At 27.3% G+C, this 26,325-nt stretch overlaps 1 protein-coding gene across 5 annotated transcripts in view; it reads right to left on the bottom strand.

The window, feature by feature from the left end:
- LOC122851467 (zinc finger homeobox protein 3) overlaps window positions 1–26,325 on the bottom strand; it is a 199,444-nt gene that overhangs the window by 164,011 nt on the left and 9,108 nt on the right. For 3 of the 5 annotated variants that reach the window (XM_044150703.1, XM_044150709.1, XM_044150708.1), the window contains exon 2: window positions 4,556–4,607. The gene's annotated coding sequence lies outside the window, so the exon portion shown is untranslated. Of the gene's footprint in view, window positions 1–4,555; window positions 4,608–17,490; window positions 18,542–26,325 lie in introns of those variants that run through there. The other 2 variants (XM_044150704.1, XM_044150707.1) reach the window with 2 other exon arrangements.

The following is a 26,325-nucleotide window of genomic DNA, read 5'->3' as shown; positions in this document are numbered from 1 at the left end:
AAAAAAAAAAAAAAAAAAGTAAGTAAAAATCGCGAGATGAGGGATGAGCTCAGATGGTGAGGACAGCACTGAGGAAAAATAGTGAAAAAAAAAAAAAATACTAGGGGTAACTCGTGAGACAGAATAAAAAGAAAATTCGCGTATGGAATTTAAGGGATAAAATGAAGGAATAGTCCGGCAGTCTACTTGATGGGTACAAGCATCAATCGATAGGGAAATATCATCAGGGGTGAGCTAGTTGAGATGGGGATGGATAGGATAAGAAAAAATAAAAAAAATAAAGATTGAAGAAAATGACAAAGACAAGACGAGATAGAGTCGGACGAGCGGTATTACAGCTCCTTACGTGGGGATGCAAAAATAAAGAGAAAAAAAATAAGATTGAGAGAGGTTTCAGGGGAGAAGTGGGAAAATGAAAAGGTAGAAGAGTAATAAGGGACAACGTTACGGATGCATAAGGGGTGGCATTAGTCGACAAGGGATGAACAAAAAAATAAAAAAACTCGTTGCTTTTTGCATGGTTCTTTTGTTATCACTTGGAAAATTTTTGACTCACCTATATGTATGAACGAATACGAACTAAAGAATTGAACTATCTCCTTACTTTATTCTTGTCTCTTTATTGTTATTTTCAAATGCGACCCTTATCACATTGTCCCACTCATCTCTCAAGGTCCGAGTGTGAAATAATAAAAGAAAAATATATATATGAATTTTTTTTTTCTTCTTATATTTATTTATTTATATATTTTTTTTTTTTTGAAGGACCAAATGAGTTCAAAGAAAATAAAAACTGGAATGAGAAGGGGAAAGAACATTTGTGAATTCAACGGTCGTGGTTATGACCCTCGATTGCACGATTTCTTATTATCACCCTTCGTGAGAAACTCAATTAAAACGTCTGTAAGGCTTTCAGACAAACCCTTGATATACCTACCACTTTTATGTACAAGTACATTGTAATTTAAAAAACTAAAACTGGTAATTATATTTATTTATTTTCTTTCATTTCTACCCTTAATTTGAATTATTAAAAAAATATTTTTAAATATACAGCAATTGAAAAATATTTAAAAAAAAATCAAAAAATAGTTAAAATTTCTTTTTTCTGTTTTTTTTTATCTAACAATCTAAATAAGTTAAATATTTTTTTTATGTACACGAGTATATGAAAAATTGTTAGTGACGTTACATTATTTTTTCATTTTATCTGATGAAAATTTTTGGCATGCTTCCACTTATCAGGTAGTCTGGATATACATTTTATATAAGTACAAAAAAAAGAAAAAAAAAAAAAGTGAAATAGTTCATATATAAGGTATGTTAAACAGATTCACCCCTGTCGTATCAAAATGTATCGCAAGAGGGCTATGTGTCTTTTTAGTCTGAGTAGAAGTAAAAAAAATTGAGTACACACATGAGGGAATATTTTTTTTCTATGTACTAGCGGATTTTGGTCGATGGGGCTTGAAAGAGCCTTTCTGTGTTTCACGATCGCAGAAATACCCCAAGCCACCCCTTGGAAATTTAGCGAAAAAAAAATATAATAAAAACAAAATAAGAGACAAAAGATGAGTGTCAAAGTATAGCTCAATTAGACTGAGTGAAAAAAATGTTAAAAATATATGAAAATAAAATTTGACATAAACATAGTGTTAAAATATATATTGATGTAAATAAAAATTAAAAAAAAGTAAAATGATAAAAATCTTGTCTCAATAAAGTCTTGGATATTTATTTTCAAAGATATCTCAGGAGGGTTTGTCGAACAGCCTGCTGAGTTGTACAAGTATTATACTATAGATATTTTTTTATATATATAGTTATTGAACCTTCGTGTATAACTATACAACACACGATTCAGATTTTTATTTTTTATTTTTTTTTTTATGAGTGTATTATATATAGTGTATAGTTCTCGCGCAAAGAGCAGTAAAATCATCACGCTTTTCGTTGTACCGAATGAGCCGCAGGCACGTACCAAGATCGATTTAAATTGCAAATCGATTTCGTCTCTTTGTACTCACCCACCCATAGTACGTACCAATCTGCCGATATATACGTGACGACGTGTCACCCTACTCCTTTTTCTCCCTGTATATTTCGACCCCCTTTTTTATTTTTTCTTTTTTCGTTTTTCATTTTTGTATCGAGCAGAGACTGTGTCATCCTTTATAAAACCGCGAAATAAATGCAAGACATCTACGAATATATTTTCAACAAATCAAATGTATATATGCTTCGAAAAAAAAAAAAAAACAAAAAAAGATTATTGGCAACGAAAGAATAAAAAAAAAATACACTGGAATTCTCATATACAATTTTTTTTTTTTTACTTCTGATGAGCAACAAAACTGACACACTCGTAAAATTTTTAACGATAAAAAAAAATAAATATAAAAACAAGAGAAAAAAAAAAAAAGAAAAGGATAAAAATAATAATAATCAAAAGAATGAAATAGTAAGAACCGTGTGCGCTCTGATTCAAAAATGGTGAGAGGCCATAAAAATACTTCATTGGCAAAATGGTGTTGGGCCCACGGTTAAGGATTAAAAATCTCTTCATATACACACAAAATGTTGTATGGTTAAATTCTACATAAATGTATAGCCGTTATTTTTTTATATTATATTCGTTTGAACGTTAGTTGCAGCCATTGTCATCCACCAATTGATATAAACGAAAAAAAATTAAATAAATAAACTAATAATGTTGCCAAGAAAACCCTTGGGACGTTTGAATTAGAGTAAAAAAAAAAAAAAGGCTGCTTTTTTTTTCATCGAAATACAGCCCACCTGAGAATATCGAAAAGGGTTATGATGGGGATTATATTTTATTGAACTTTTTAATATAAGAAAAACAAACTGGCCAATATCAAAATCCAGTTCATTCTCAAGCGAGCCATATAAATATTCACGAATAAAATACACAATATATTTAAAAATATAAAAATTTAATATATTTAAAAATGAAAATATCACGAAATAATCAGAAAGATATAAAAATTCATCTGCCTACATATTGACTTAACTCAACCTACGGTATCAATAAAAAAAAAGATGGAAAACAAGAATCATCAATTTGAGGTGAAAAAAATAATAATATAATAAATAAATCATTAAGTATCTTAATTATATTTATCGATAAATAAATGTTGTAAATTCAGGTTTATTTTTTTTTATTTTTAAATATTCATGTGTGAGCACTGAGCATATATATTGACTCACCATATTAAAATTTAAATGACATTTTTTCAAGTTAATTTTTAAGCTAATAAATTTGCTATTTTAATAATAATATAATTTTTATATTTTAATATATAAAATTGTTATCGTAATAGTTCGAGAACAAAGCTATATATGTAATTAAATTGAATTTAATTTAATTTTATGTATGTATATATGAAAAAAATTTCAACAATGAAAGTTGAAGAAAAACGATGTGTCGTTGAAGGTGCACCATGGTTGAAGTAAGAGACTGAGAAGAAATAAAAAAAATGAAAAAAAAAAAAGACAAGATATATCGTACGCTTTGAATAAAAATAAATGAAGAAAAAAAAAAAAAAAATCAGTGTTGGCTTCTACGATGCTGTGGCTTCGCGCTGTTTAACGACGATTCCAATCGTTTACGACTTTAATAATTTAGGCGCGGCTTGGACGCGACGCTCGACACGTTTTGGATCGTAAACTGCCCGACTAAATCCGTATTTATGGGGAAGTGAAGGTAGCCGGAGTCGACCCTCTCTGCATCCAAGTGTATATTTTCCTTCTGTCTTTTTTATTTTTTTTTTTTATTTATCTCTTATTTTATTCTTGCTCTTCTCTTTCATCGTTGCTTTTTTTTTTTTTTTATTCTTATTTTCAAATAATTTTTGTTACAGCCTTACGAGACAAGATACTGTATAAATAAATTGTTGTATCAGTTAAAACAGTATAAAGATACATTTCGATTTTAGCCGGAAACAAATTTGTATATATCCTTGTTGATAAAAGTAACAAAAAAAAAAAAAGTGTAAAAACAATTCAGGATATTTAAAAACAACTACACATTGTTAAAATTTAAATTGAATAAATATAAATAACTAAATAAATATATAATAAAATGAAAAGAAAAAAAATAAATAAATAATCTTGAATTTCAATTTGAATCGGTTAACATTTTACGATATTTCGATTTGGTCATTGCATAGCAATTCTATCAAATAAACACCTAAAGAAAAAAAATAAAAAAAAAAATGTTTAGTGTGATCCTGAGGGTCCAAAGGGGGGTTGGGAGGATAAAAGTGAATTCGACACGTGTTTCCTGAAATGACCGAGCAACTAGTTTACTGCGGTGGCGATGCCCGAGGGGTCGAGTTGCCGAACACTCAATGAAGGTTATAATGTTTCGCTTTACTTTTTTTTTTTCGTTTTCGTTTTTTTCTGATTGTATCTTCTCTTTAACTTTGTTTTATTCATACTCTGATTTTTTTTTTTCTATATAGAAATAACCAGTAAATTGTCTACAAATTGTTTATAAATATATTTATTGTTTTTATTTTTATAAAAAACTTACCAAGTCAGGAAGACAACTGAATTCATCTATGATCCATTGACATCCTCACGTCCTGCAAAAAAAAAGATAAGACAAAATATATAATATGAATTTCGAATAAATTCGTTTAGAAATAATGCATGCCCGCGAATTTGAAATTTTTCAAGTCACGATTTTACAGGATAAAAAGATATTCCCTCTGACGTCAAAAGCAATTCCCTTCAAGCTATACACCGTATATGCATACAATCAAATACTATATGTATTCAAATATATATATAAAATACGATGTAATATATAAATGGATAAATCTATATATACAGACATATATAGATCATACAGTATTGGGCATGAAATGCCACGCCTACGGGAATAGCTCAACATTGGAACTTTGTCGAAGCGAAAAGAAGTGGATTGCATATACGAGTCAGATATCACGTTAAATTTATATATATTTTCAAACTCACAAGGGAAAAGTAAAGGGTAGATGCATACAAATTCGAAAAAATAAAAAAAAATAATATATAATATATAAATTAAACAGAAATACAAAAAAAAAAAAAAAGATATATATAAAATATAATAAAAATAATAATGAAATTAAGTTTGAAAAAAAATAAAAGTTATATCCAACATTTATAACTGTCGGAGAATGTCTGTATAATTGTCGAAAATAACATTGATATTTTTTGAAAAAAAAAAATATATGAATAAATATATAAAATAAAAACCCATAGTGTGCAAGTTGCAATTAAGCGGCTATTAATTAATACTTGGATGTGCGACAATGCAAGCAGCGTGTCGAGAAATGATACGATGCGTATAGAGTGTCTATAGCACTGTCGGCTTGGGGTCTCCATAAATTAACATGTCTTTGAATCGCGAGAATCATTTTTTAAAACTGTTATAAGCCACAAGAGCCAAGTGAGTCAGAAGACTGATTTTTTTATTTTTTATTTTATATCTTTTTTTTTTATTTTAGTTAATTTCAATTTTTATTTTTTTATTTTGCTTTCAAGCACGTGTAGTGTATTGGTTAATTCTGGGGACCTACAGCATAGTCACATATATACAAAGACATTATATGTATATCGAACAACTTGAGTCCCTGTGGTGTATCATCAACGTATTAACAAGTCAATGTCTTTACCTTTTCTTATAAAGTGTAAAAAATATCGTTACAAACTTTGACAATATTTGACTATTATTATTGTTGTTGTTAATATTTTTTTTATATATTTAAATGTATTGTTATATCTATTTATAATATAATTTTATACAGTGTTTCTTTTTGTGACAGTCTGTTAAAATGATATACACGTTTAAAATTGTTGCATTTAATAATATGAGTATATATAGTTTAACAGAGACCAGATATAAATTCAATGTATATGATATATAATATATAAAATATAAATATATATATGTATGTATGGTAGAGACCTCCGTCAACGCGGCAAATCAATTAGCCACCGGGCACATTTTTATCACCCACAGTCAACCATAAATTTTAATTCTGGAATTCTTGAACGATAATCCGATCACTTTGTGTGAGTATTTATACATATAAATTAATGTTAAAAAAAATTTCTCAGTATATATGTGTATAAAATGTTTGAGTGGTTTTTATATACGATCTCTTTTCTTCTGCACACGTCGTAGGAAAATTAATGAGCCAATGAGAAATACTCGTGGATCGTTAAAAAAATATAAAATATTTTACTTTTTTTTTATATAAAAGAATAAAAAATAAAAAAATTAAAAATTTATATATTAATAAATAAGTAAATAAAGCTTAAATATATCAATGATTAGTTGGTTTTTATTTTTTTTTTCAAATAAATGAAAAAAAAAAAATTAAAAAACTTTCTTATACAAAAAAAAGAAAAAGATAATAAATCAATAAATGAAGAATTTTGTAAACAAGTTTTTCATATATTAAAATAAATGAATAAATAAATATTTAAAAAAAAAAAAAAAATGAGTCATTGTCATTTATGTATTATTTGTAATGAGGAGTAAGTCTAGAATGTGTATGTAATTTAGTAAATTAAGTGAATCAAAAAATTTACCGCTTCAAAAGTGCGAGAAGCATTTATTTTTATCCCAAGTTATGATCGCTGTTCAGTAACCACATACACTAAGCAACTTAGAGCTCAACGATTGTAACTATAGTTATATGTACATGTATGTTATGTGTAAGTTGATATATATTTATGTATATGTAGTAGGCAATAAGCAATGCCAGTGCGTGTCATGCAACCTGAACCAACCCAGAACTCTGAGTTGAGATCCAATCACGGCTAATTACACGCGTCGACAATTACCACAGTGAGGTTTCTATCATGCTAAAAATGACTCTCATATTATAACAGTCATCAACATCATCATCATCATATTTATAATCGATTCTAATCTCAATTATGTTTACACACATATATATAACATAATTATTACTACATTGAATATTCAAAAGAAAAAAAAATTAATAACAATTTTTTTTTCTTCTTTTTTTAGTAAGTAGAAATTATAAATAATTAATACTTAGAATATACTTTTTTTTTCATAGCTGTATTGCAATATGGAGATATTTATTTTTATCCAAGTGGTCCATTTCAAAAGATGTCACAACAACATATATATATACTAGAAATTATTTTTTTATTTGTCAAATTTATAAAAAATATGTAGGCGAAATTTTTAAATAATTTTTTTTTTCTCTAAATTTATTAATATACTTAATTTATTTTTGTTATTTTTGTATAAATGTCTCTTGTCTTAAATTAATGAAAATCAACAATGACTTTGCTGTAACTTGCCAACTTTAATTTTCACTTAAAAATTATATTAAAAAAATTAAAAAATAATAACAAAAATAAACAATAATAATTACTATGTTTTCTTGAAAATTTCATAGTAATAATTGTTTGAAAAAAAAAATTTTAATTTATCACTGAGTATATTTTTAATTGCAAGTGATTTTGAATGTAAATTAATAATTGCAAGACATTAATAAATCGTATTGTATTGTAATGAATTTTATGATGACATTATGACAAAAGGCTTATTTTTCAAAGTGACCCTAACTCATTGTTCTTGATAAATTAAAGTGTGTATATATGTGGCGAAGTGGAGGAGTTAATTATGAAACTTGATTGTTGTAGTGTCATTATAAAATCAAGTGGTATTATAAATGAAAAAAAAAATAAAAAAAAAAATACCACAAATAATTAAATTTGCATTTGTAATTAACATTGAATAATCGTTAATAACTGATCGTTAATTGTATATATCTGAGTAATGCTTAAACAAATGTTAAAAGAAAAAAAAATTAAATTAAAAATAATAAAAATGACGTAATTCTTGCGTGTCACTTGCATTATAATATTATTCTTGCATCAAAAAAAATAAAAAATAAAACTAATTAAATTGTTACTCGTTTTTCAACACTCATGATTTTATGTTTTAACTATATATCTTTATTTGCTGATTATTATTTAATATTCAACTTGATCATACACTCTTGTATACAACGAATACAAAATTAATAATTTTCATCAAATTATATATTATATCAATTAAAGTATTTATTAATCCAATGAAATAATAAAATTTTATGTATAATGAAATTTCAATGGTATGTATCAAAGTGTACACACTCTGTCTTGCATACAAAACATACAACACGATGCAATTTAATTAAATCACACAACGAAATTAAATATACATGCCATTAATTGAAACTTTCAATTTATTATTTGTTAGTTTGTTTTTTTTTTCTTTTTTAATCATCATTTGGAATTTATTTTAATTTTTTTTATTTGTTTTAATCTTTGTAATTTTAACAACATGATCTTGTTCTTGATGACTTTATGTTTTTCATCAATATCATTAACTAAAAGTGTGTGGATATATGTCTCAGTTATACAAATACAAATAAATAAATTTCAAATCGATATAGAGCGCCGAATAAAAAAATACAACACGTGCAACGTAACACGAGGAAATTTAAAAAAAAAAACGGAAAATTAAATAATATACCTCAGCACTGTATCCATTTATTTACTCAATGAAAAACGAAAAAAAAAAAGTTTTTATATCTATAAATAATAAATCACTCTTTACGCTTTTAAATTAAAAAAAAAAAAAATGAATCACAAATTAAAAAGAATTTTTTAATTAAAATTTGTTTTATCAAAAAAAAAAAAAAAAAATTAAAGCTAAATTAAATTTTTATATAATGAAAAAAATGTTAATTTAATGTTTTTATTAAAAAAATTAAATTATTTATGTAATTTGGTAGAAAATAAATAAATTTTTTTAAGTATATACATATATATACGTTAGAGAGACAAGTAGAGCGTGACGGTATAGGTCGCGACAACCGGGGGATGAGAGAAACCGATGGCGCTCACGTCGACACTACGCGACAACGTCGTCGAAACAACGAAAGGCGTCGTGTCTAAGTTGGTGGGGGCGTTTGTGGCCGCTTCACCAGAACTAAGGGGTTGTTTGCCTCATCGTGCTTTTCTCCAGGATTCTCGGTCATCCCCTTTTGCGCCCCTATCTTCTCCTCTTTCCTCAACTATATCTATACCCTCTTGCCACGAAAAAAAAAAAAAAAAAAAACCAAGCAGCTCTCCTCTTTAATGCTACAGTCTATATATACATATATAACCATCTCTAGTTCAACCAACCTTACCACCACCCACCACCACCCACTATCCACTCATCCACCAACTTTACTCTTAGCTATTTTGCATAGGGCCTGCGCGCGGGTAAAGGCAACGTCGCACAACGTCTCGACAACTCTCTTTTTTATTTTATTTTATTTTTTATATACAAATTCAACACGATACACGTCTTCGATTTATCTGAATTCAACTTTTATATATATACACACACCAATTCTTGACGTCAACGAAAAGTGTATAATTCGATTTTACCTATTTTAAAATTTTATTCATTTTATTTATTTACAATTATTATTATATTATTTTGATTTAACATTAAAATTATTTTTCATGATTTATATAGGGTAATAAATTATATATTGAATATTTTTTTTTTTTCCTTTACAGCATTGTTCTTGAAAATTGAATATGAATAATTTGATTGGTTGACCAATCAGCATCATAGCAGATTTATCTTGTAAAATATTGGTAAAAGGGTTGGTTTTATAAGAGCCACAGTGGCTGTATCAAAATTTAAATAGTGGGGATACTGTGCGTTAGTTAACGCCTACGTTTAGTAATTAAGCAAAACAGGGTAAAATGAAAATGACGAGAAACTGCAGACGAGCTCCTCCTCTTATACTCATTTAGATATAGAACAACCCTCTCAAATTTAAGAGGAAACAGTGAATAAATATATACTGCAAAATGGAGATACCGCCCTCGCAAAAGTACTCCTTTTGGTGAAACTTGAGTTGAAATGAGTGAGATGCAATTATCAAAAAGAGAGAAAGAGAGATGCTGGCTTGGTTAGCGCATGTATAATTAGTACGGGTCGTACGACCAAGAGAATGAGGTAGAAAAGAGAACAGTGAGGACAGTAGCCAGGGTGGAGCAAACCCTTTGGCGCATGTGCCAGCATCACTTTGAAATGTACCACTAGATATTTAATATATTCATACAAATTTTTTTTTTTTTTCAACTATACGATATACGTTTTATCATGCATTTAAAATAAAAAGTCATTTAAAAAAATAAAAAAGTTTTAAGTCAGCTCATATTCACGTAAATCCTTCACTGTATATCATGATTTCTTTTTTTTTTTTTTTTATCAATATTTACTCATTTTTATTTCACCCTATACGTTTGACAAATATCTTTCAACAACTTTACGGAAATAAAAAAAAAAAAATTAAAGAAAAAAAAAGTGTAGAGATTGTGAAGACTGTAAAGTAATTGACCGCTATCTTGAAGGGTAGTTTTCAAGCTCGAAGAAAAACGAACAGTGCACTTATTCATTTTTCTTTTATTTTCATTTTTTTTATCTTCTTTATTTTATTACTTAACTTTTGTCGCACTTCTATATATATCTGTATAAATAACAATGGATAAATGTGATTTTCAAAAATTATTCGTTTATAAAAATTACTTTTCAAGTTTTATATATAAAACATCAAGTGATAATGTCATTCAGTATTTTATTACTTGTTTATATATAAAATTAAAAAATAAATAGATAAATAAATCATAATATATTGTATGCGCAATAAAAATAAATAAATAAAAAAATGACATTTATAAGATTTATAATCGAGATTTTGATATAAAAGATATTGAGAGGGGGTCACACACAGCGTTGTGATAAAAATCCACTCAATAGATATCCGGATATTTAAGCGTAACTATTAGAAGCAGTTCCGGATTGATTTGCCGTGTATGATTGAGGGAGAGGGATGAGATACAATGTGTGTTTTTCCGCGTGCTTGGCCAACGACACATGTGTCTGACCAGTCATTTATACACCCTTGGAAAACACCGAGGATCTTTTGGTGTTCATCAGCCGAGGGGACAGTGCCAATACGACAACAACAACGACGACAATACACACGATGGTCTGCTAATACAATTTTCACTACTACTGTCAATTTTACCACAACTACAAGTACTCAACTCCCACATACATGTATGTACATTGTGAGGGTGACTATTAGGGTAAAGTATATATGAGCAAAACAATTTTCGACGCTGTGAGACAAAAAAGAAAAAAAAAGAAAAATTCTTAGCAAAGGGCAATCGTGTCACTAGGCACACAATTAGGAACTAGTCGGGGTCATCAGAGCTTATAACTTGTGGACATCTAATGGTAAAATCAAGTCATGAATCTTTTGTCTTCCTAATTTTATTTTATCAAATTTTCCTTGTTCTTATTTATTTTATTTTTCTTTTTTTTCTTTTTTCATCCCTTACTTATTTTTTTTTTCCAACAATAGTTGACTGAATAATATATCACCTTTTTGAATTTATACGATTACACTATTATCCGTCTGTGACGCAATTATGCAGCCTTATGACGTCTCGTTAACGCAACCAGTCACCCCACTCAAACTCTCATATATATTTTTTTCTTTTTCTACAATTTTTCATGCTCATTTTTCACCCGCTATATCTAAGAGGGACACGCATATACACATTGACTCACGTGTATACAATGAAAAAAAAAAAAAAAAAAACCAACTAATGTCTTGAAAACTATTTTTATTTGGTTTTATTAATTCTTTTCTTATTATTTTTTTACTTGTTTGGTATTTCGAAAAACAAGCTGAGATGGAAAAGAGGTAAGACAACTTTGATGCAATATTACAGTGGTAATAGATGAAAAATAAAATGAGAAAAAAAAGGCAAAAAAAGCCAAAAGATGCGTAATATAAAATTTTAAAATTCAATAATACCTGAGGGGGTTTGTATGTGTGTCGTTTTCGAGGACGTAATAAGCCCCAGAGCCCTGCGTGTACGTGAGCACTGTCGACCTGGTCGATGTTTTTAATAAGCGACAGACCTGTAGCACGTACCAGATATTACCGTGACACTCTCTTATACTCATATACACCCACAACACATACACAATCCATACATGTAAACCCTTTTTTTAATTTTTTTTTATTTGGGACAAAATGAGGCTCTGTATGAAGGAAGCAAGAGACCGAGAGAAAGAGGTGTAAGGCCAAGAAATGGGCGCCAGACCATTTATATTTCTAATTAACTCACTCAGTTTTTTTTTTTTATTTATTTATTATTTTTATTCTTGGCGGGGGACGTTTGCTTCTTTTTTTTTTTTTTTTGTATTTTATTTTTTTCTCTACTCGTCATTCGTTAAATAAAAAATGGTTCAATACTTATATACGCTTGAAAAATTATTAACAAAATTAATTTTATTATTAGAAAAGTAAAATAAATAAATAATTAAATAAAATGAAATAATAATGATCATTGATCACATCAAGGAAGTTCTCATTGGATTAATTAATATCACTGTCACACTCAGCACTTGTATATATTTTTTTTTTCTATTTTTTTTTATTTTTTTACTTTTGTGACGTGAGTATACAGTAAACGTGAGATACCTATTATATTACATGACGTGTCCATGAACCCTAATAACGATTAGATCGATTATAAAATTGCAATGTATACCACGTCGATAATATGCCTTTGTTTATATATTTTATATCGACACTATTTCATTGGAAATAACAAATTTGTATATTTATTTTTCATTTATAATCTCTCTGCAGTATACACTTATTTATTTATTTTTATATTTTTCAAATGAATTTAATATTCGTTTCATGAAACGCATGCATACTTTTTTTTTATTTTATTCTTCTACTTGAATGAACCTTTTACGCAGAAAGTATATCTTGTCCCTATACTTACAATGACGCATGACAGAAAATAGAAAGTTTTCATTATAAAAAAAAATAATAATAAAACAGCATAAAATGATGCTTGGAATTTTAAATATTCATAAAAAAATATTGAGTGTAGTAAATTTACTTACACATTTCATGTACAAGTAAGTATTCTTTACTACTTGTCATATTTTTTTTTTTTTTTTCATTATTATTATGTGTACAAGGGCGTGCGCAATGAAATTATCTTCTTTGGCAAACGAAGTAAGAGCAATTGAGAATAAAAAATAATAATAAGAAACGAAATGAGAGAATGAGAACGAAAAAAAAAAAAATAAAAGGGCAGTAACAAAGAAAAAAATAAATAAATAAAGAAGAAGGAAAAAAAAAAAAACAAGAATGAGAATAAATGAAACAAATAAAAGCACAGACGCGCGAGTATTGCCAGGGTGTATTATTAATATACGAGATTCCGCGATTAGAAGCAAGCGCCCTGGAATTTTTTCAGCGAGTGTAATCGCGTACTCATCAAGCACCCCTCACTGTATTACATTAATGATATTGATTTGGAAAAATACAATCAGCCCAGTATTTTTTCACTTCTTTTATACCACAAACGTTTGCTCATTCGTAATTCTTACTGTGTGAGAAACAAGTCAATATCTATATATATTATTAATTTATATATTTATATATATATACATATTTATTTACCCTTAAGGCATTCATATATATTTATCTCAGTTAAAGAGAAAAGAGTATATACATATATAAAATGTGATTATTCGATTAAAAGTTTGAGAGGGTAATTGCAATCTTGTGTTACATACAAACGTATCAGTTTTCTGGGTCAATTATACTGCAATGCTTCAAGTACCATGCTGTTTTGTATTTTATTATTATTTTTATTTTATTTATTTATTTATTTATTATAATTATTATTTGATGAAAGAATACAATGGATGAATACACCTACATGTGGATTTGTTTTTTTATAAACAAAATATAATAATGATAAAGCTTTTATTTATATTGTTTTATATTTTTTTTTTTCAACATTTAAAAGGACTAATGTGTTTTGTTGGCATGACCACAACACCCCCTGTTAGATTTATCATTAGATTTATGTTGAATAAAAAAAACCATAACATTTACAAGTATCAAAATCTAATAACAAACAAATTTTCCAACTCTTTGTCAATGTTATAATAGTTCTAGTTCCGTGATAATATATTTTATATTTGATGACAAGCCTAGCGGAAGTTGCCAAGTTTCTTTGTGACTTTGTTTGGATGATCATTAACAAAATATGCCTTTACTGATGGACACTATTGATTTTTCCAAATTGTCTGATTGAAAAATTAGTTTTAATCAATTTAATTATTATAATTAAAAAAAATAAAATAATTAATTGTTTTAATTTACTTCCTGCAGAATTTAATGAAATAAATTTGTACTCATCAAGTTGATGTTAATGTTAATTAATGAAATAAATTTATCTTTTCTTCAGCAGAATATATATATATTTTTTTTTTGTTTATCAATACTTGAACTAAACGATTAATCATATTAATTGCAACAAAAATTATGCACAATATTTAATTCAAGTATGTTATATGGCCTTGGAAAAAAAAAAATAAAAAAATTAAGTCGGTTAATTATAAATTGTAATTAGCACCAAGTTTTGTAGTATATGCATAGCGATTAATTAATGTACTACACCCCCGAAGCCATTTATTATTAATCGTCGTCAGTGGCATTTTCATGATTCTTCATTTCAAGTGTATACACATGGCTTTAAAAAATAATAATAAAATAAAATTACCATGTACATATTGTGTATATCTATTTATAAAAAAAATTTTTTTAATTTTTAATTTCCAACGTAATTTAATGCAAATGATTATATGTTTTTTTATTTTTTTTATTTGATTTTAATTTATACTGCATGATAAATTATTTAATTATTATTACAATATTTTATTTCGACCCAAATTTTAAATGATTTTTTACTGTCTCTAATTATCAAGTACAAGTCCAGTACGATGTAGAGTGATTATAATTTGTTCACTGATATACCCACGCGACTTAATTTACCTCAGCATAAATATCTTGTGTTGCAGGTGATAAGGGCTCATAAAATTTTACGATGTTAAATAATAGTTCTAATAATAGCTGGTATATATCCAATCGACATTTTGATAAATTTATTTCTGAGAATAGTGTAGGTATTAACGAAAAAAAAAAAAAAACATTTTTTGTTATTTATTTATACCAGTCAATTAATATCCTATAATTAATGTAGGGCGACAAAAATTTATTGAGTCTTTCACGTCTTATCGAACACCCTCGTCTTGAATTCTCTTCTTATTCTCATTAATTTTTTATTTTTTTTTCATTATTATTGTTTGTGCTTTATTTAATTTTTGTTTCTTTGATTCCCTCCCATTTAATTGATCGGCATAAAAAACAGATCGTCAAATTGAGACTCACGCACACACAATTTTGCACTTAATATTTAAAAATAAAAAATAGAGAGAGAGAGAAAGAAAAAAAGAAGATATACAAGTATGGGAAACAACTCGCCGAGTTAATTATCAGTCCCTGTGCGTATATAATTGTTGGGAATTAAAAAATATATTTAACTGTTGGAAGAGTCCAACACACTGGTCACTAATTAATTGGCTCCGACTGATTGGCCTACGTGGCGTCACAAAGCCGCTAAATTGTAAACACTTTGAATTCACATAATTTTTAATGTTTTATTTAACTTTTTTTTTTTATTTTCATTAATTTAACATATAATTTTTATTTTTTATTTCATCCATTAATTCCTTTCACTTTTTGATGGTATAAATATATAGACAAAACTTTCATTTTAAATTCAACTGCATTTTATCAATATCTTAAATTTTATTTTAATTCATTTCTTCTTCTTTTTTTTTATGCAATTGCACACACACACAGACAAACTGACGAGCATTAAATAACACATACTGTAAATGATAATTAATCGACGCCCATTCGTCGCACCAAAGTACCAAACTGATCGGAATGCAGATGAACACGCGTGAATTTCGCGATTCGATACGATCAGGTTACTTCAAGTTTCTCCTGTTGTTGTTATATATATTGTACCAAAAAATAATAAGAGAGTAAATTCATACATTGAAACAAAACTTCTATATAATATATATAATTGACAATGCGCGCATCCAAAAAAGGAACGTTAAAATAAATTTTACAATAATCAAGTAATAAATTTTTGAATAAATTAATGTGTTATCTTATCTGATGTGGATGCTAGTGTCATTAGCTCAAATGTTTATAAAATCTTCTATATAAAATTTATTTGTTTTTATTGTCAATTGGACGATGAGACTAGATGCTATTCTGATCAGGTGACAATATACCTACATGGAGCACTAATTACTCGACAATTACGCAGCATTTTATAAACACGATGCAGCTTCGTTAGACATATATATATTTATAATACATACACCATTGAATTTGCGTAATTAATTTAAGATAGAGAAAAGGTTTTGTATAATGGTCATGCTAAATACCAATGCCCCAACGTCACAATAAATATAAATTGAATGAAATAAAAAGAAAAAAAAAACTTTTAATTAACAATGGGTATGCTTAGAGTTTTTATTTTTTCTTTGAATCAATTTTGTTTTTTTATTAATGCATATATGTGAACGGGACAAATGATTGGAGAGAGAATCGAAAGGAAAATATATAGTCGGCGCCTAGAAAGTAAATTCAGAAGTTGACGTGTTAGGCTATGAAGCTCGCAATGAACCAGTGATTCTCACATAAATCACTTGTCATATTGCAAAAAAAAAAATAATATGAAATATAAAAAAACATTTTTAAAGTTGAAACTCACGATGTTGTATATGTATATATATTGGTCGTTATATTCGGTTTAAGTTTATAACGATCCTACAATAAAATCATTTACACTCGGTGGAGCAAACATTGAGGAGAGGGTGGTTGATTGGTTGGCAGGTAGAAAAATATTTTTAAAAAATTAAAAAATAAAAAAACCATATGCAATATATAATGAAGAGAGAAATAAAATAAGAAACTGGACTCTCTGTAGTGTATATGTATATATTGCAGAGTTTGTTAGGTTCGTTATGAGCCTTTCTTCTCTAAAACCATCATTTTACTTTTTGTTGATTATTATTTTTTATTTTTAATATATTTTTTATCACTTGCTGCTCTTTCGCTTCATCCTCATAATTTTGTGGCTTTTTTTTTTTTTTATTTTTTAAGAGATCCACATTGCAGTGTCTCGTAACTTTTAAAATAACTTCAAGAGTAGACTTGTTTATGTGTTTGTGCATGTTTGTTTGTAAGTTTTACTGGATTGTGATCAATATTCAACATAAGAGATTATTTGTAGACTTTGAATATTCAAAATTTTCTTTTATTTTTTCTAAAATCAAAGGTTAAATTTTTTCTTTCCAACTGACATTATGAATTGTTTATTTTCAAATTGTTAAAAACATGGAACGATAAAATGAGGAGAAAAAATAAAATAATAAAATTAATAAAAAAAATAATAAATAATACATACATACCAAAGAACGTTGCATTGGATTTGAAAATTTCTGGCACTTGTTTTTTTGACAATTTGCCAAAACTAACAATTTATTACTATTGTTATTATTTTAATTTTATATTATTTGTTTCATTAAAATCACCAGTATATATATTTTTTTTCTTTTTCTAAATTTATGTTTGTTTGTGTTTATATTATATTTTAATTTTGACTTTTCATTGGTATTTTTTCATAGTTAAAAATAAATTTAATTTTATATTATTAAATAAAATAATTTAATAATAATATCAATTTATTTTTTATTAATAAATTTTAAATAAAAAATTTTAAAATAAATTTTTCTTCAACTTTTTTTAACATCACAAACACACTATATTATTTGGTTAAATATTATTTTATAATTTTATATTTATTGCAAAATAACTTGATTATCAATAAGCTATTTTATATATTCAAAATTATTGACATGCAGCATGGTGTTTTCCCGCTAAATTCACGTGGTCAGATACTTCGTGTTGTGCCGGCAACTTGTTTTTACCCGAACCAATCACAATGCTTCACTCACATCTCCGGTTATTCTCGGTCATTTCCGTAACTCACTATTTCTTTAAACATAATATTTTTATTATATATTTCAAATATTAAACATTATTTTTTCAAATACCAGTCGATTTAAACTTCACCACGTGAAAACATAGTTATTGGAAAAAAAAAAGAAATAAATTTATTCCCACACTTTTTATATATTTTTTTAAACTATTAAAATTAAATTTTTATATTTTCCTATTATTTCTATTACTTTATTTATATTTTTTCTTTCAATGCGGTAAACCACTTCCTTTTGATTATTAGCAAACAGTAGATATATATCAGTTGAATTCCTCAATCATCTTCTCACACTATTTTAAAATTGACAAACAATTCCGATAACAAAAAAATGCCATGTTTCAAACGAACCAAAAACAATATAAAATAATTTTTTAATTATTAAAAAATAAAAACCGCGTAACGAATAAGTTTGCATAAAACGTGTGTGTCTCGTCCAGCGTCCGAAACGATACTACTTTATTTCTTTTCTCGCTCACCCACTCTTGTTTTCTCACTCACTCAATCCTCCCTCCCTACACCCACCGTTTAACCGCGACAGAAAGATGATTGTATATATATATACATATATTTTTTCTCACTTGTGATTCTCGTTTACTATTTTTCATTTTTCTTTCTCTCTTAGTCTTACACTTGTTATACACCAGACTAAACCTCCTTAGCTATCAACCAAGTTGAACACATCTCTTGTTGCCCATACATCTAAGTCCATGTACAATCATTATTCTCGCCTTGCTTGTCTTTAACTAAACTTCTTCTCTTTGCTTTTAAATGTTTTTTTTTTTAATATTTATTTTTGTTACTTTGTATAGTTTCTATAAACACTGATTGACTTTGGAATTAGACGCTGTGGGCCTCGCACTATCATTAAACAAACTTCCAAATATTATTACGTCATCAACACGCTTAAATTTTTATATTTCAGTTCATTAAGCAAGTCATCGTTTATTCAGGCGCAAAAAAAAAATATAACTCAATTGATTTACAGTCACTTTTTGGGACCCACCTTTGGCAATTTGTTGGGCTAGCTTGCTTTTTTTTTTTTTTTTCTTGTGGTGTGTATAACAAAATTTAATTATTTTCAAGATCGTGTTATTTCCTCATGTTGGATGTATTGGAATGTCGTATATGTATGTATGTGATATTTGGTACTGCCCATTTCCTTTCATTTTAATTGTATTATACCATTGAACATGTTAATTATACTCAAAACACTTCAAGTGCAAAAACTTTCACGTTACATGAAAAAATTTAATAACTGTTACAATAAAATATCTTCATATTTATCATAAAATTGTGTGTAGGTAGAAGTAAATTTATTGATAATTATTCTCAATATATAAATATATATTGTAAAATAAATTATAGTTAAGAAAAAAATATAAAAAATGACGACGTTTGACATCATAATATTTTAAATTTATATCTGATCAATTTAAACAAGTATAAATTTTTAAATCAATATTTTAAAAATCACTATTATATTAGCTATATATCTGTGTCTAATATAAGCACATAAAATTAGGATTGTGAGCATATGCTAAACATTCAAGCGCTCAAAAATACGAATAAAAATAAAAAAAAAAAACCCGTAATTATAAATAATTAAATCTATAAATATATATTCACATTTTCAGCTGTTAGCTTTTTGTATTTAAATTGACGTTTAATTTTTCAAATGTTTACCACGCTAACTAAAATATTTAATATTTTTTTCAAACAATAATATTTTATAAATTTAAATTATTAAAAATAAAAAATTCATATATCAATTTTACGATAATGATATATAGCTTTTATTAAAAAAAAGTTGATAAGTTTATTATTGGATTTTTTTTTGATGTATTAAAATTTAAAAACTAATTGATGCAAATTAATCTTGATCTATAAAAAGGTTGATTTTTAAAAAAATACATGTGGCAATGGGATCATTGGATGAATGTTTATTACAGCATATCGACATAGACATATACTTTGATAAAATGTTAGAGGGAGCAGCCATCGATCACGCGATCGAGCATTACATGTATGTATAATGGTCAACATCATATATACCAATCAAACAGACCGGAGATCGTCCCAGACTGAAAAAAAATTGACTGTTCATTTTAAATAACATAATGTTTAACTAAGCGTGTCCGCGATGGTCATTAGTAAGTAATAATGGTAGGACAGTTTTTTATTTTTTCGATTAATAATGTTAAATACATATATCTACAGACCAAAATACCTTTAAATAATTAAAAAATTTTATTTGAAAAATAGAAGGCCAATCACAAGCATACACAAAAATTTTTAAATTATAATTTTATAATCATACGAGCACATTATCTATACCTTCTATAAGGTTTGTTGTTCATTGATTTTATAAACACAAGTATTATCATAAAAAAAAAAGAATGAATAAATTGACGAAAAATTTTTTTAATTTATTTATTTACACATAAATCACACATAATTCACACGTAATTTTTAGTCTAATAACATCAAGATTGAATGTTTACTGAAAAAGTTGTGCTACCTTAATATGTCAATTTTAAAAAAAAATATAAAAAATATTTAAAAAAATTTTGTTGTTGAATTATTTCTTCACACATAAAAAACACATAATTCGCAAAAAATTTTAAGCCCAATTGCATCGAGATTCGATGATTATTGAGAAAGTTGTGCTAGCTTAATATTTGAATTTTTTAAAAAAATGTAAAAAATAAAAAAAAATTTTCTTTCAAATTTATTTCTTCACACATAAAAAACACATAATTCGCACAAAATTTTAAGCCCAATTGCATCGAGATCCGATGATTATTAAAAAAGTTGTGCTACCTTAATATGTCAATTTTAAAAAAAAATATAAAAAATATTTAAAAAAATTTTCTTTCAAATTTATTTCTTCACACATGAAAAACACATAATTTGCACAAAATTTCAAGCCCAATTGCATCGAGATCCGATGATTATTGAAAAAGTTGTGCTAGCTTAATATGTCAATTTTTTAAAAAAATATAAAAAATATTAAAAAAAATTTTCTTTCAAATTTATTTCTTCACACATAAAAAACACATAATTTGCACAAAAATTGCTCCAATTGCATCGAGATCCGATGATTATTGAAAAAGTTGTGCTAGCTTAATATGTCAATTTTTTAAAAAAATATAAAAAATATTAAAAAAAATTTTCTTTCAAATTTATTTCTTCACACATAAAAAACACATAATTCGCACAAAATTTTAAGCCCAATTGCATCGAGATACGATTATTATTGAGAAAGTTGTGCTAGCTTAATATTTGAATTTTTTAAAAAAATGTAAAAAATAAAAAAAAAATTTTCTTTCAAATTCATTTCTTCACACATAAAAAACACATAATTCGCACAAAATTTTGAGCTTAATTGCATCAAGATCCGATGATTATTGAGAAAGTTGTGCTAGCTTAATATTTGAATTTTTTAAAAAAATATAAAAAATATTTAAAAAAATTTTCTTTTAAATTTATTTCTTCATATTAAAGCCCAATTGCATCGAGATCCGATGATTATTAAAAAATTGTGCTAGCTAATATGTCAATGTTTAAAAAATATAAAAAATATTTAAAAAAATTTTCTTTCAAATTTATTTCTTCACACATAAAAAACACATAATTCGCACAAAATTTCAAGCCCAATTGCATCAAGATCTAATAATTATTAAAAAAGTTGTGCTAGCTTAATATGTCAATTTTAAAAAAAAAACATATAAAAAATATCAAAAAAAATTTTGTTTACTCGCTTTTTTTTGTTGTTTTTTCGTTGCTAACGAAATAAATAAAAAAATAATAGAAAAAGGCGAACAGAAAGAAATTTGTATGAGAGTAAGTGAGAAAAAAACAATGACCAATCAAATGTCCGGAAGACCGATGATGTTTGTCCTTTTTATATTAGGAGATAAAGGTTTAAAATAAAAGATATAGTTTAATTTTTTTGCATTGACATGCAAAATAAATTGTTAACAAAAGACAGTGCGAGATTTGTTGAAACAATTTCTTTGCATTATCAATTCATGGCTTTTGGTAATTTAAAATTTTTCATAATATGATTCATATATAGGATATATATTAGAGTCAACGGACATATGGTCGACTGGTTCGACCGATTAGACACATTTGCATCACAATGCGCATAAAGTCTGCCCACCATTGGTAACAGGGGCCCTGTTTTATTACAATCACCATGGCCCATAGTCTAAGATGACTGTATGTATGTATATACGCATGCAGACGACATATAATAGCACTTAACATGGTAAGCTGGAGAGCAGTTCGAGAGAAAAGAAACAATAAAACAAAAATAAAAGAAATATATATATTTTTTTTCCAAAAGATTGTTACGTTGTGGGCCCGCTTGCATATCTCGCACCCGCGGCGATATGCTTTTGTTTAAGAACATTTATTTCTTCTCTTATTCTTGTGTGTATTTTTTTGTTTTGTTTTTTTTTTTTTTCTTCTTCAACAGAGAGACAGTCATGTGTAACTTGGGTTGAATATAAGAGAGGCCCTTTATTCAGTACTACTACACGTATAGCCACCGACAAAAGATAAAAAATTTAGATGCATGAAATATATGCACATTGAAATAAATACAAAATTTTGTATGTCTTTTTTTTCTTAAGAATTGTGTCCTTGATGTTACAAAATAAAAGATAAATAATATAAATAAATGAAAAAAAATAAAATAAAAATAATTCAAGTTAACGAAAGTAAAAGAAAAAAAAAAAAAAAAAAGAGAAGACATGAGAGTTGTGGGTTAGAAATTAATTAGAAAAGTGGTGAGTGGTCTGTGGTAAGGCGATGGAAAAAGGCAATCAACGGTCAGATGAATTAATGGCTACCCCAACTACCCCTTGGAGATAAAGTTAACAGAATGGACATATATATAGAACACGTCTGTCGGTTACGATATGTTTCTACCAAGTAAATTCTTATGACTAGCCAAGACCCACCCTAGTCAAGCATACCAACCAACTTTTATGAACAATTGTTTAATATATGTATATGTAGACTGACCAAGTCACACACAAATAAATATATAAAATATTATCGCTGCCCTTTGCCCGCGTGTGCAACGATATAACTACCAATCTATATGTCGACAGATTTCTAGAGTCCCTTATTATATTTTTATCTTTTGAAAAAATAAAAAAAAAAAAAGTCAACAACGTGGGTCTGTTTATCTAACAAGTCATTTTTATATATATATATATATCTTTAAATTACCAGCCATATATTGATTGAAGAGTAATTGATTAGCTTAAGATAATTGATTAGATACACATTCAAGATATATAAATTTGATAAAATATCATTTTATTTATGAGTATTTTAATGTAACAAAAACATTTTATAGTCATTAATTATTAAGATTATTTGTCGACTATTGTAAATGTTTATTTTTATCTTATTCATGTAGCATAGCAATTATTTTACCACATCAATATAGTAGCATGGAATGCGTTATACTTATGCAACTTAATATTTCATAGGAAATTTCTTACGCCCCTGGGCACACGAGCTATATAGCAAAGATGGACTTGAGAATTTCCCTGAGGCATAATAAACAGTATACTCATGCTTTGATGATGTTGAACTCTCATTAACATTTAAACTATATTTTATTAATTAATAAAAAAAAAAAACGACTATACTATACCGTTATAAAAACATGTTAAATTATATATTGAATATAATTGAAAAAATATATACCTATATATTTACATATGTATACTATTATCAAGTAGGGTATTTAAACAACAACAGTAATATTTTCATGATTTTTTTGTTATTGTTTTATAGTTCATAGAGAATAATAGCAAATGTTTTTTAGACTTTTTATTTGTATAAATTGTTAAGTTGCGTGTTTTGATATATACATATAAACAAAGTGGTAAGTTGGTTTTTGCTCCCTTGGTCATCGTCATCGTTTATGTCGCTTATGTTTGGTTGGTGTTCTCGCGTGTGCAGATCGTGCTCTGACACCCCGCGAGGGAAATAAAAAGTCTCACCTTTTAATGGCGGCATATGAAATACACTGCATAATGCAGTGTGTGTAAAAGAGATAAATAAATAAATAAATAAATAAATACAAAAAAAGAAATGAATAATACTTGAATAGAGAAAAACGATGAGAAGAGAGGCCACAACAAAGTTAACGATATATCTCAGACTATTGTTTTGCGGATACCGCGCGACAGTCGTGGCCATTATATCAAGATTAACTCTCTCTCTTACTGCAGCCAGCAAGGGAGAAAAGTCTTTTGGTTCAGAGAGTCCAGGAGGTATATATATAAAATGAAGAAAGAAGAGGTGGTGCAGCATACCACATGTATATGTATGTACATTGCATTACGATGATTTCTTATTATTATCATCATTTTTCTTTTTTTTTTATTTTGGTTTTGAAAGGGTGTGTTAGGGTCTTTACGTTAGTCTCGAGGTTCACTTGGACTTTGTATACTCGATTCAAGTCTCATGAACATACACGCCGCGACGACAAGACCAAACACATTGTTCAACTTGTTTGGTATATATATACACAAAGACTATCATCAATGTGTTTGTAATGTCGTGGAGGACATCAGAAGAGCGCATATAAGAATCGGGGGTGTAGGCTAGGCATCCGCAGAAGAGGACATTATAAGGAGTTATGAGATCCTGCCCCATACGTGAGCATTGCTCTTTACTTGTTTTATTTTTTTTTGCTCTGTCGTTTTCATGTGGTAAATTCTTGTTTTTTTTTTAAACGCGAGTCTTGTTGTTATTGTTGCTGCTAGCTGTCACTGTTTAATATTTCTTTTTTATTTTTATAATAAGTACTACTCTCTTCAAAATCCCCATACAATATCTGTAGCTATATTCTTAATGTCTTTTTTTTTATTTTAATGTTTTGCAGTATGCTCTTGAGGTCAATTCCAAATATTTCTGTCCTCAACCTTATATAAATTTAACTCCACCTTTTATTTTTGGGTCTTTAATTCAACTATTATTATTATTATCTTATTTATTTATTATTGATTTAATTAAGTTCATTTTTTTTATACTCTTCAAGTAGTTTCTTGGTATAAGAGTCATGATACAGAAGCTATTCTAATTCCAAGCAATACCTATAGAGTATTGTACTCCTCCTTTGGGATGATAAAATATCTAATAAAAAAAAAAAAAACGAAGAAGCAAGAAAAACTCTTCAAGTTCATAAGACTTTCCACCTATATCGACATCCTGAAATACATGTTGTATAATAATAAAACAACTCTAGTCCAAGTTTTGTCGATTTTGAAACTACCCTATATCCTAAAATGTCTTTTTGATTCTTCTTAGATGTATAACACGCATGACAAGGTCATAAAGTTCATGACCCAGTAGCACATTGGATAACTGAGAGTTTATATATGAATTTTTTGATAAATACGATGACAAGAGCATCGAACCAAATATATATATATCTACCCAGATCATCTTGTGGCTATATGAAATACTGTGACATTGACTCAAGTCAAGACTGATGCTATATAGATTTAGCCAACTTTTTATAGCCCTTTTTTTCATCACAAAAGAATTTCCTGTAAAGCGTATCGAGTTATGTAAGGTATACATAGACATAGATATATATTTATATATATTTCAGTTTTTTTTTTGTAGCTTTTGTATAGTAGCTGTATATATATGTATACGACGCCTTCTTTCGCTTTCTATACACCTTCTTGGTTCAACACATCCATCTTCCTGCATCACCCCCTCAATCTATCTCTCTTTTTCTTTGAGAAAGTCTTAGCCTTCTAGATAGCTTGGCTACTGGCACACGCTCGCGTATACAACTATGCCATTCAACCATGAATGAAACCACGTGTCTTGCTATTTCACAATGCCTACTATGTTGTCTCTTCCACTCTTTTTCTCTCACTCTATGATGTGAGTCTTTTTTCTTTAGCTGGTACAGCAAGTTGCAGTAGGTATAGACACAAAGTCTCTTGGGCTCAAAATCATCTTTCGATAAAAAGAGGATATAAAACTTTTTTTTACTGGATACATATGTACAGCCATAAAAAATATGCATTTTAGATTATAAGTTTTTATTTTTTTTATTTTTAAGTAAGGGTTTTATTTTATATAGGTATGTTATTTTGTACAAGGTCACCATCTTGATGATGACAGTGTCTCTTAAATATCAATATAATATTATATAAGATAGAATGAGATAAAAAATATTAACGAATTTTG

Source organism: Aphidius gifuensis, linkage group LG3 (genome assembly GCF_014905175.1).
Source record: "Aphidius gifuensis isolate YNYX2018 linkage group LG3, ASM1490517v1, whole genome shotgun sequence".
NCBI lineage: Eukaryota > Metazoa > Arthropoda > Insecta > Hymenoptera > Braconidae > Aphidius > Aphidius gifuensis.
The sequence above is the reverse complement of the archived record's forward strand: the minus strand, read 5'-3'. Positions and strand labels throughout refer to the sequence as shown.